General features: G+C 48.4%; 1 pseudogene; it reads right to left on the bottom strand.

The window, feature by feature from the left end:
- Positions 1-6581: 6581 nt before the first annotated feature.
- LOC122435768 lies at positions 6582-9189 on the bottom strand (annotated as a pseudogene).
- Between the last annotated feature and the right edge of the window lie 2948 nt (positions 9190-12137).

The following is a 12137-nucleotide window of genomic DNA, read 5'->3' as shown; positions in this document are numbered from 1 at the left end:
TGGAGAGGTTTTTTTTTTATCATAAATGGATGTTGAAATTTGTCAAAGGCTGTTTCTGCATCTATTGAGATAATCATATGGTTTTTATCTTTCAATTTGTTAATGTGGTGTATTACATTGATTGATTTGTGGATATTAAAGAATCCTTGCATTCCTGGGATTAAGCCCACTTGGTCATGATGTATGATCTTCTTAATATGTTGTTGGATTCTGTTTGCTAGAATTTTGTTAAGGATTTTTGCATCTATGTTTATCAGTGATATTGGCCTGTAGTTTTCTTTTTTTGTGGCATCTTTGTCAGGTTTTGGAATTAGGGTGATGGTGGCCTCATAGAATGAGTTTGGAAGTTTGCCTTCTTCTGCAATTTTCTGGAAGAGTTTGAGTAAGGTAGGTGTTAGCTCTTCTCTAAATTTTTGGTAGAATTCAGCTGTGAAGCCATCTGGCCCTGGGCTTTTGTTTGCTGGAAGATTTCTGATTACAGTTTCGATTTCCGTGCTTGTGATGGGTCTGTTAAGATCTTCTATTTCTTCCTGGTTCAGCTTTGGAAAGTTGTACTTTTCTAAGAATTTGTCCATTTCTTCCAAGTTGTCCATTTTAGTGGCATAGAGCTGCTGGTAGTAGTCTCTTATGATCCTTTGTATTTCAGTGTTGTCTGTTGTGATCTCTCCATTTTCAATTCTAATTTTGTTGATTTGGTTCTTCTCCCTTTGTTTCTTGATGAGTCTGGCTAACAGTTTGTCAGTTTTGTTTACCTTTTCAAAAAACGAGCTTTTAGCTTTGTTTGTTGATTTTGCTATGGTCTCTTTGTTTTTTTCATTTATTCTGCCTAATTTTTAAGATTTCTTTCCTTCTACTAACCCTGGGGTTCTTCGTTTCTTCCTTCTCTAGTTGCTTTAGGTGTAGAGTTAGGTTATTTATTTGACTTTTTTCTTGTTTCTTGAGGCAAGCCTGTATTGCTGCAAACCTTCCCCTTAGCACTGCTTTTACAGAGTCCCATAGGTTTTGGGTTGTTGTGTTTTCATTTTCATTCATTTCTATGCATATTTTGATTTCTATTTTGATTTCTTCTATGATTTGTTGGTTATTCAGAAGCGTGTTATTTAGCCTCCATATGTTTGAATTTTTAATAGTTTTTTTTTCCTGTAATTGAGATCTAATCTTACTGCATTGTGGTCAGAAAAGATGACCGAATGATTTCAAATTTTTTTTAATTTGCCAAGGCTAGATTTATGGCCCAGGATGTGATTTATTCTGGAGAAGGTTCCGTGTGCACTTAAGAAAAAGGTGAAATTGATTGTTTTGGGGTGAAATGTCCTATAGATATCAGTCAGGTCTAGCTGGTCCATTGTGTCATTTAAAGTTTGTGTTTCCTTGTTAATTTTCTTTTTATTTGATCTATCCATAGGTGTCAGTGGGGTATTAAAATCTCCCACTATTATTGTGTTATTGGTAATTTCCCCTTTCATTCTTGTTAGCATTTGCCTTACATATTGCGGTGCTTCTATGTTGGGTGCATATATATTTATAGTTGTTTCATCTTCTTCTTGGATTGATCCTTTGATCATTATGTAGTGTCCTTCTTTGTCTCTTTTCACATCCTTTATTTAAAGTCTATTTTATCTGATATGAGTATTGCGGCTCCTGCTTTCTTTTGGTCTCCATTTTTGTGAAATATTTTTTTCCAGTCCTTCACTTTCAGCCTGTATGTGTCCCTTGTTTTGAGGTGGGTCTCTTGTAGACAGCATATATAGGGGTCTTGCTTTTGTATCCATTCAGCCAGTCTTTGTCTTTTGGTTGGGGCATTCAACCCATTTACATTTAAGGTTATTATTGATAAGAATGGTCCCATTGCCACTTGCTTTATTGTTTTGGGTTCGCGTTCATACACCCTGTTTGTGTTTTCTGTCTAGAGAGGATCCTTTAGCATTTGTTGAAGAGCTGGTTTGGTGGTGCTGAATTCTCTCAACTTTTGCTTGTCTGTAAAGCTTTTGAATTCTCCTTCATATTTGAATGAGATCCTTGCTGGGTACAGTAATCTGGGTTGTAGGTTATTCTCTTTAATGAAAGAGAATTTTAAGTATACTTTAAGTATATCCTGCCATTCCCTTCTGGCCCAAAGAGTTTCTATTGAAAGATCAGCTGTTATCCTTATGCAAATCCCCCTGTGTATTATTTGTTGTTTCTCCCTTGCTGCTTTTAATATTTGTTCTTTGTGTTTGATCTTTGTTAATTTGATTAATATGTGTCTTGGGGTGTTTCGCCTTGGGTTTATCCTGATTGGGACTCTCTGGGTTTCTTGGACTTGCGTCACCATTTCCTTCCCCATTTTAGGGAAGTTTTCGGCTATTATCTCCTCGAGTATTTTCTCATGGCCTTTCTTTTTGTCTTCTTCTTCTGGGACTCCTATGATTTGAATGTTGGGGCGTTTCACCTTGTCCCAGAGGTCCTTGAGGTTGTCCTCATTTCTTTTAATTATTTTTTTCTTTTTTCCTCTCTGCTTCATTTATTTCCACCATTTTATCTTCTACCTCACTCATCCTATCTTCTGCCTCCATTATTCTACTGTTGGTTCCCTCCAGAGTGTTTTTGATCTCATTTATTGCATTATTCATTTTTAATTGACTCTTTTTTATTTCTTCTAGGTCCTTGTTAAGCATTTCTTGCATTTTCTCAATCCTTGTCTCCAGGTTATTTATCTGTAACTCTATTTTGTTTTCAAGAGTTTGGATCATTTTTATTATCATTATTCTAAATTCTTTTTCAGGTAGATTCCCTATCTCCTCCTCTTTTGTTTGGCTTGGTGGGGATTTTTCATGTTCCTTTACCTGCTGGGTATTTCTCTGCCTTTTCATCTTATTTAGATTGCTGTGTTTGGGGTGGCCTTTCTGTATTCTGGTAGTCTGTGGTTCCTTTTTATTGTAGAGGTTTCTCCCAGTGGGTGGGGCTGGGTGTTTGACTTGTCGAGATTTGCTGGTTAGGGAAGCTTGCGTCAGTGTTCTGGTGGGTGGAGCTGAGTTTCTTCTCTCTGGAGTGCAATGGAGTGTCCAGTAGTGAGTTTTGAGATGGGTCTATGGATTTGGTGTGACTTTGGGCAGCCTGTATGTTGACGCTCAGGGCTATGTTTCTGCATTGCTGGAGAACTTGCATGGTATGTCTTGTTCTGGAACTTATTGGCTCTTGGGTGGTGGTTGGCTTCAGTGTAGGTATGGAGGCTTTTGGATGATCTCTTATTGTTTAATGTTCCCTGTAGTCAGGAGTTCTCTGGTGTTCTCAGGTTTTGGGCTTAAGCCTCTTGCCTCTGGATTTCAGTCTTATTCTTCCGGTAGCCTCAAGACTTCTCCATCCATACAGCACTGATAATAAAACTTCTAGGTTAATGATGAAAGGATACTCCACAGCAAGGGATACCCAGAGAGGTTCACAGAGTTACATGAAGAAGAGGAGAGGGAGGAAGGAGATAGAGGTGAGCAGGAGAAAAGGGGGGATTCAAGAGAAGAGAGACAGATCTAGGCAGTACTCTGTTTCCTAAGTGTTCTCTGCAGCCCAGAACACCCACAGAGATTCACAGAATTGGATTAAGAAGAGAAGGGGGAGGGAGGAAATAGAGGTGATCTGGGGGAGAAAAAGGAGAGTCAAAAGGGGGAGAGAGTAATCAAACCAGTAAGCACACTCCTGATTAAAAATGGGTACTGAAGGTTGGATTCTTAAATATCCAAAATTGATATCAAATACAGAAAAACAAAGATTAAAAATCTAGAGTAGAGGTTAGACTCTTAAAAATACAATGTTAAAAAACAACAAAAACACAAAAAATATAAGAAATATATATGAATTTCGCTTTAAAAATAGGGTCCTTTTTTTGCCAGGTTATAGTGGGGTATAAAAATGAAAATTAAGGAGTATTAGAGGAGTAATAGAGGACTTTAAAAAAAAAGAAAGAGAAAAAAAATTTTTTTCATTAAAAAAATAATAGTAATAGTAAAAATATATCTAGGAATTTCTCTGGAGCTGTTGTGGGCAGTGTGGGTTCAGTTCAGTTTCAGATAGCTCCTTGTTCCAGCTTACACTTCTCGATATCTATAGGCCCCTTCTGGTGTAGTCGGTATTAACTACAGGGATTTTAATCTGTTGCACCTGTCACTTCTAAAGCCATTCCCTTTGTTTATCTGGCTTCTGTTTGCAGGTCTCTTCAGTGTCTAATTTCCACCCTGACCCAAGTGGGCGAAGGTGGTCTCTTATTTAGGTTCGCTTGTTCAGTCGTGCTGTGGGGAGGGAGGGGCACTGCAGAGAAATATCACTGGCGTGTGTGGGGAGCACTCGCAGTGTTCTGGCCACACTGGGTTTGCCCCCGCTCACGGCGTGTGTGGTTTCCCTGTCTATAGTGCTCAGGCTCCAGGTTGCTCTACAGGGAGTGGGCCCTGAGTTGTGTGCACTTCCCAGGCCTAAGCCACTCAGGTCCAGGTTTTCGGGTACTCTACAAAGATGCAGACTCGGTTGGGCCTGCGTTTTGTGCCTTCCCCAGCCCGAGCAGCTGAGGCAGTCAGGAGCTTGAGGAGCGCACTCTCCTCCGGTGCAGTGTGCCTTATCCCCTCCGCGGTCCCAGCCTCAGTTTCCAAGCGCCGGTCTGGTGCGCCTTGTGTCTCTTCCAGGAAGCTGATTTCTGGCTGTGACCCTCCCGGTGGATGTCAACCATCCAGAATCTCAGGAAGTCTTTGGTTAGAGACTGGAAGCCTGTTTGCAGTTTGGTAGGGGATGCCATCTCTGGGGCTGAGTTTGCCCCTTTCCCCTCCCCCCCTGCCTCCTGCCGGCTAGCTCTTCTCTGGGATTCGCTTAGTCCTTTGTTCTGGGAATGGGCGGGTAGTGCATCCCACAGTTTAAGTTGCTATCTCTCATTAGCTCCCTCAGATTGCCCTCAGGGCTTTCAGGCCCAGTCTTTACCCTAAGCAATGCCACCGCCCTCTCCTCTCCGTTCAGCCCCCACTTGCTGGTGGTGGATGAGAGCTTCTGGGGTACTTTTCTGCTGGGAGTTGTTTTTAGGCATGTAATCTGTGGGTTTTATTTATTTTTCCTCCCAGTTAGGTTGCCCTCCAAGATTCAAAAACTTCCCCCAGGTCCCCCGGTGAGAGCGTTTCCTGGTGTTTGCAAACCTCCTCTATTAAGACTCCCTTCCTGGGATGGATTTCCATCCCTAACTCTATTGTCTCTCTTTTTATCTTTTATATTTTGTCCTACCTCCTTTCAAAGACAATGGGCTGCTTTTCTGGGTGTCTGATGTCCTCTGCTAGCGATCAGAAGTTGTTTTGTGGAGTTTGCTCAGTGTTCAAATGATCTTTCGATGACTTTGTGAGGGAGAAAGTGATCTCCCCATCCTATTCCTCCACCATCTTAGCTCTCTGCTGGGTGTTAGTTTTATAAGGTCTTGTAGGTCTTCATAGGACCGCTCAACCTCAGCTTCTTGAGCATTACTGGCTGGGGCATAGACTTGGATTACTGTGAAATTGAACATGGATATCAGACCCAATCGTGTGTGCCCTAACAAGTAGTCTGGGAGACTGAGCTGGGACACTCTGGGAAGTATAATTTTGCAGGAAAATCTGTGTCATGGGACTGGTGGAACAGTATTTGATGGAGACCTTGTAAGAACACAGTCCTACCAACCTCACTTGCCATAGAGCCCGATGGGCCCATTTCCACTCAAGGGTAGAGAGACAACCAGGCTGGAGGAGGGTAGGCTGGCAAGATGGCTAGGGCATGGAGGATGTGAAAGCTCCAAGGACTGGACCATCCACCTCTAGCTGCCAGGGTGCACTCTGCCCCAGGTTGGCACCAGACGCCTCTCCTGACCTCCATCTCAGCCACTACCCTGAACTTTCATCCTGTGAGCATCAAGGGTGCTCTGACAGGAAAGCAGAGTGGTCAGGGTAAGCAGGACAATGAGAACAGTGAGAGAAGGGGGATGGATTGGAGCTCTGTGACGTGGTAATGAGTTCCTTCTGATGGGGAGGCAGATGGCAGTGATGAATGGGAACCGCCAAATCCCAGAATAGGGTGTTTAGAGAACTAGAAGAGGGCCTTCAGGGGAAAGGGAGGATGTGGCAACGTGGCCAGACAGAGCCCACACAGAACCTAGACTGGGGGCACTCCACTGGCCTGATAGCCGGAATGGTAGCAGAGGCTGACCCAGAGTCCCCACCACAGGATGCCAGAGGTACTGTTCTTGAACAGGCTCTGATGTAGGGCAGCTCCCCACATCAGTTCCCCAGGCCTCACCCCACTCCCCCAACCCCTACCCCCCAGAGAGAGGACAGAACACAGAACACGAGAAGTTCTTTAATCAAAAACTGCTGTGAAACTGGGGCAGAGAGGGGGCAAAACAAGGGGGAGAGGATGCCCTGGTGGAGGCAGAACAGGAGGGAATAAGCTTGGCCACAGCTAGCCGGCCCCGGAGGTAACAGCTTGCTCCTCTTGGGCTCAACCTGTGAAACAACAGAGTCAGGGAATAGCCTCAAGCCAGGGCCAGTCCACAGCCCTGCTCAACAGCCAGGGCTGTGGGAAGGGGTATGGTGTGTGTAACACTCACTTCAAAGGATCTGGAACTCGTCAGCCAGGTGCTGCATGGAGGCTGCAACAGGGAGGGGCATAAGCAGGCACACCAGACAGAGGGGATATAGAAGCCTGTCTCCCTGTCCCCGTGGGCAACCTCCTGGCCCTGAAACCTGAAACCCAGTCCCCTCCCAGCCCCGATGCAAAGAGCTCTGGACCTGATCCTCCCCACCACCTGAATTAAATGTGGAGCCCTTTCCTTAAAGGAAACAAAATGTGTCAGCAGCTCTCAAGCTTGGGGCCACGCCCAAACCATGCAAACAAACAATCCAACAAGAACCTTAGAGGCCACACCAAGCAGCAGTTAAAGGGAAGGATCAACAAGGCATCTTTACAAGTCCTATCAGAAGGAGCTCTTTAGGACTCATCCGGCTGGCAGAGTGTGCTCGCAGTCCACACAGTACTTTGCTACTTGTCTGCATGCCAAGCTGAACATGCACAGCAAGCTCCAGGATCAGGCTTGCTAGGTTCTCCTCCCCACAGGAATACTGATCCCTGCAAGGCCCCCTGCACTGGCAGCCCACCCTGCTTCTGCACTAAGAACTCGCTGCTCTCTGTCCCTGGTTCCTCATACCACGTTGCTCCTTAAGGTCATCTATTTCTCTCTGTAGCACCAGACACTAGGCCAGCAGACACAGGAAGAAGAGAAATGGTTAGTATACACCCGCCTCCCCTCTCCTCCTCTCCTCTCCCCTGGGGCCCTCCATCCCAAAGTCCGGTGTCCTGTCTATGTCTCTCTGTGTGTGTACCAGTGCATTTGTATGTCTATGTCTCTGTGTGTGTGTGTGTGTGCACGTGTGCACATGTGATTCAGGACCAGGCTGAGGCACAGGCTTGGGAAGAGAATTGAAAGGCTGATCTCTTTAGCACTTTCTCCATCAGTCGGCCCCAGGCCAGCAGGCAGAGCTGAGCTGGGGACAACAGTGCAGCACTGAGAAAGCCCGGGTCCCTTGCAAAGAAGGTTTGGGGAACAGCTAGGAAGTAAGCTTCAGGAAAGTGCTGCATCTAAAGATCAAGGCTCTGTGAAGTTTCTAACGGGTCCCCTTGACCCAATTCGGCTACCAGCCCTCCCTTCCACTCCAGTCCCAGCCTCGTGGAGGAGGCTGGAAACAGGCCAAGGGTAGAGAACCAAACCCAGCACACCCGAAGTGCTACCTTAACGTTTGTCCCTAGTAAAAGGACCGCAATCTGGCATCCTAATGACCCACTGACGACCCCTGAGGGATGGACAGAGGGTGAAGAAGTGTGTCTTGGGGAGGGTGGGAGGGGGAACAGTGGGGAGAGAGGAGGGGCCTGGTCTACTCACTTGGGCCTTTGGGAATGGGTCTCTATTTGGGTTGTTGTCTTCTCCCGCCATCGCCAGCGTGGATACCACCTGCCCCACCCGCCTGACCATGAATTTCTTCCCAGCGCCCATGTGCTTGGACTCTTTGGTTCCCAAAGGGACCAAGGTATACCTCTTGGACCTCCCAAGTAGCGGGATGTCAGAGACTCAGGGGAAGGTGGCCAGATCCAGGGGAGTGGCCGAGATTCCCTGCCCCCAGGAAGAGAAGGTTCCCCCAGGGCAGGTTTGGAGGCTCCCCTGAGGGATTTCTTTCTTCTCCTGGGCCCCCTTCCTCCTGGAGTGGCCGGCAGCAGGCTGCCTGTAGTGGCCACTGCAGAAGCTGCTGCTACTGCTACTCCCGGGTAGCTGGGCCCGCTGCCTCCCTTCCCCCAGAGCATGCTTTGCATTTTCTTAGGGGAAGAGGTGTCCGGCTCTCTATTGCCCTGCTTGCCCTGCCTTTCCCAACCGAAGTGAATCCTCGCAGAGCCGAGGATAGAAGAGTGCCTGGCACGTTAAGGAGATTCTCCCTGCCTTGGACATTCGAGTGTCTGAGTGTGTACCCGGGATCCTCAGGGCTGTTGAGCTTGGCCTGGCCTCCTTCTTTGGGATAAATGCTCTCACCATCATCAGCTTTATCTCACTGAACTCACCAAAGGACTTGGGGTCAGACAGCAGCCCGGCCGAGCCTCCCGTGGGGGCCACTGGCGATCCACAGCCACGTTCAACCGACTCTTAGTGCCTCTCTTAGGGTTCCCCCAGGCCCGACCCGCCTTGGGCCCGCCAACCTGGAGAGGGCAGACTGCAACCGGCGCCACTTCCCCACTACTCTGGGCGGCAGCGCCTCGACCACCGGGACCCGCCTCGAGGTCGGCCCACAAGACGAACACTTCACCGACCGTGTAGCTCTCTGGGTACGGGTATCTGCTGACGGCCAGCACGTCCAGGTCGCTCAGCTGCCACAGGATGGCCGCCACCGACTCGTCAGTCAACTGCAGGGCGTCCCCCTTGTTGTTAACCGGGGTGCCAGGCCGGCCTTCGCGGCCCCACAGCACCAGCCCTCCGGCATCCAGCACCTCCCACTCTGACCCGAAGCCCTCAGGGTCTGGGAAGCCACCCTCGCCGCTTTGCGGTGCCCCCAGCTCGGGGCCCAGTCTGGGTCCTCGTGGGGCTGCAGAACCGGCCTGATGGACCCTGGTCTGCTCCCCGCCCTGGAGGCCAAAACCTGCTCCCCCAACAGACACCTCATCATCCCGGGAGTTCATGTCACGATCTGGGTGGCCCCCGGAACTGGGGCGGTGACGATTTATCACCCAGGTCGCAGTGGCGGTGGTGGTGCTGGTGGTGGCGGTCAGGACAGGTGAGGCGGGCCTACCAGGAGCGCGCCGTCAAGCAGCACAGGCACTGCATGCAGGAGGTCGCCGCAAAGGACGCGAGGCTTTCAGCATGCCTGTGACAACTGCGCCACCACCTCCTCATTGGTCTGGTTCCCGCCAACCAGCACACACCTTGTTGGTCCACCCCGAGGCATAACCAATGAGGTCAAGGGCCTCCTCTGGTCCGCTGCCAAGCGCAAGGGCCATCTGGGCAGCTGGCGAGTTGGCGGGTGAAGGTTATGGTGCGAGTACCTCTGTCAAGCCTCTCGTCCCACCTTCTCCTGTCCTACCCACCTCCCCACTTTCCGATTAGAGTCACAGCCCTGAGCCCTGACTGTGTACAAAGTGGGTGGAGCGGGAGGCAGGAGGGTACTGAGGGCGCTGGTCTCCTGGGAGGTGAGGATGAAATGTCAGGATGGAGGCGCTGGGCGCCTAGCACGTGCTGAAAGCATTTGCCATCCTCCTTTCCACCGCGAGCCTTACCACCCAATGGGAGAACGGGCAGAAGAATCCCACAGGCAGTGATCAGTGGTAGGCGTACTTTCTCCCTAAATGGCCAGAGAGCAAAGAGTGTCCTATTTACTGCTTAAACGGTCTGATTCAACTGCTCCGTTAGATAGGTGATCAGATCGTCCCAGGCCTGTGTTCTCAGCAAACATTATTTGCAGGTGGTTCTGGGGATAGGCTGGGCTTGGCACCACTCCCTCAGCTCCTCCTCCACTCCGAAGCAATTTAAAGAAGAGGGAATTCCAGTGGCCACACTGCAAAAGATGCTCACCACTGATGCTCCTGGGGGTGCAAACTAAAACCAGAAATCGGTTTTCACACTCTAGGTTTGTGATCTTCAAAGAGGTTAACCATTCAGAGGTGGGAGAGGTTAGGAGCCAACCCCTGCTGTGGTGTTGAAAAGAGCCATTTGGGTGGATAATTTGGCAGAATCCAGGAAAAGCAATGGTATACAGCATGGACTCTGTTCCTGGCACTCTTTTAAAAGTGCTTCTACTCTTCTACAGTGCTTCTACTTTAAGCACAGTAGCTAAAATATAATGCATCTTTGCGCCAATCCTAGGACTTAAGTACCCACTATTACTGGCTTCTTACAGGAAACAGGTACAAGAGGTTTAGCTACTGGCTCAAGGTCATTTGGTTCATCTGGATCAATGGCAGGATTGAAACCAGGCAGTCTGGTTCCAGGGTCCTTGCTTTGAGCCAAAGACCTTAAAAGTGAAAGTAAAAATAAAATGAAATGCTACTTCCTCCGTGTTCAGGCAAGTCTGCTGCCTGGTGCATCTTCTAGAGACATGGCTATTACCTGTAGTGCACAAGAACACATGCACAAAGATGCTTGTGATGGGAAAAACTGGGAAGACTCCAAATTCCCATCAGTATGGAGATGGATGAATGCAACGTGGCATCACATCCAGTGGATTAAAACCTGGCAGTCCAAAGGAACACATCAGGCCCCATGCACAGATTTCAAAAGCATCCTCCTGACTGCATGCTGCAAGTCGCAGAATTATGGAGTTGGATTCACACTGGTAACTTGAAACACACACACAGTCAATTGTATCTAACATTTGAGAATTCATATAAGTGTATGTACAAGTATGTTTTCAATGTCCAGAAGGAAGCACAACCAAGGCCTACCAGTGCTGGTAGCAGTGGGTGTGGATTACCAGCTGTCTCTCAGATTTTCCTGAAACTGGAGATTCCCAGCTTCCCTCATGTCTGGGAACTGGTCTTTCCCTTGGTAAAGCCAAGGAGTGTTAGAATTTAGGCCCTGGAGTGTTAGGATTTTTCCCTTGTCTGCCACCCAACCCCTACTCCAACAACCAGCCCTCCATTTCCCCCTACCTTCCTCCCTCTCTTTCCCATTCATACTCCTCTGTCTTCAGTCACCTCTCCCTCCTGCATCCCTCTCTGGCTGACCTCCTGGAGAAGCCTGGGGTACCTGAACCCCTCTTGCCTGTTTAACTCAAAGGCACAATTTCTCTGGGTCTGCACCTGAGAAGCTGGCCATGCTGAAGATCAGGGGAGATTGGGCACACTGTAAATGTTCAATCCTTCTCCTCAAGCATGCCCGCCCCGCCTCCACCATGGTTCCTGCCTGTGTGTGGATACTGCCCTCTCCCACTTTTTCCAAGGACTTTTAAGGTCATGGTGTGCTGTTTCAGACATGCTCAAATGGATAAGGAAGCAGAAAGCAAAATCTCCTGCATCCACCAGTGCCCTAGGAAATATTACTGGTGGATCCAGTGGAAGCCTCTATCGTCCCTCTCACCATTTCCATTCCCTTCCTCCCTCCCCAATAGAGAGAGTGTTAAAACTTCTCACCACCTCCACCCTCTTCATCCCTGTGGCTCTCCTACCTCCTCTTTCCCTGCATCCCATACATCTCCAATGATGTCCCTGATCTCTAATTTACCCCTCTATCCTCACCAGGATCTGATACTGGTTTTGACTTGCTCTCTTGGCCTGGGGTCGGAGCCAGTGTCAGAGGTTCCTCTTGACCTTCATAAGGTGATAGCTCGTACCCCACAAACCAGTGATCCAATGTGAGGCTCATTGGTCCAACTGCCAAGTATATCACTTAGAATTATCACCTTGGGCACTGGAGAAATGACCACTGTGTCAGTCTAGGGACCCAGTCAGCTCACTGTGATCTGGTCTCTATTTCCCAACTCCTTTTAACACCAGCACCTCATAAGCCGCATTCTAACAGGTGCCATCGTGATACTTTGGGCCTCTGGGATCAATGTCAGCTCAGATCCTGTGTCCAGTAGTAGTAGAAGTGTTTGGATATTTTTCCAGCCTCAGTGTACCAGCACCTGAGAAAT

Source organism: Cervus canadensis, chromosome X (assembly GCF_019320065.1).
Source record: "Cervus canadensis isolate Bull #8, Minnesota chromosome X, ASM1932006v1, whole genome shotgun sequence".
Lineage (NCBI taxonomy): Eukaryota > Metazoa > Chordata > Mammalia > Artiodactyla > Cervidae > Cervus > Cervus canadensis.
This window is presented reverse-complemented; position numbering and strand designations above follow the sequence as displayed.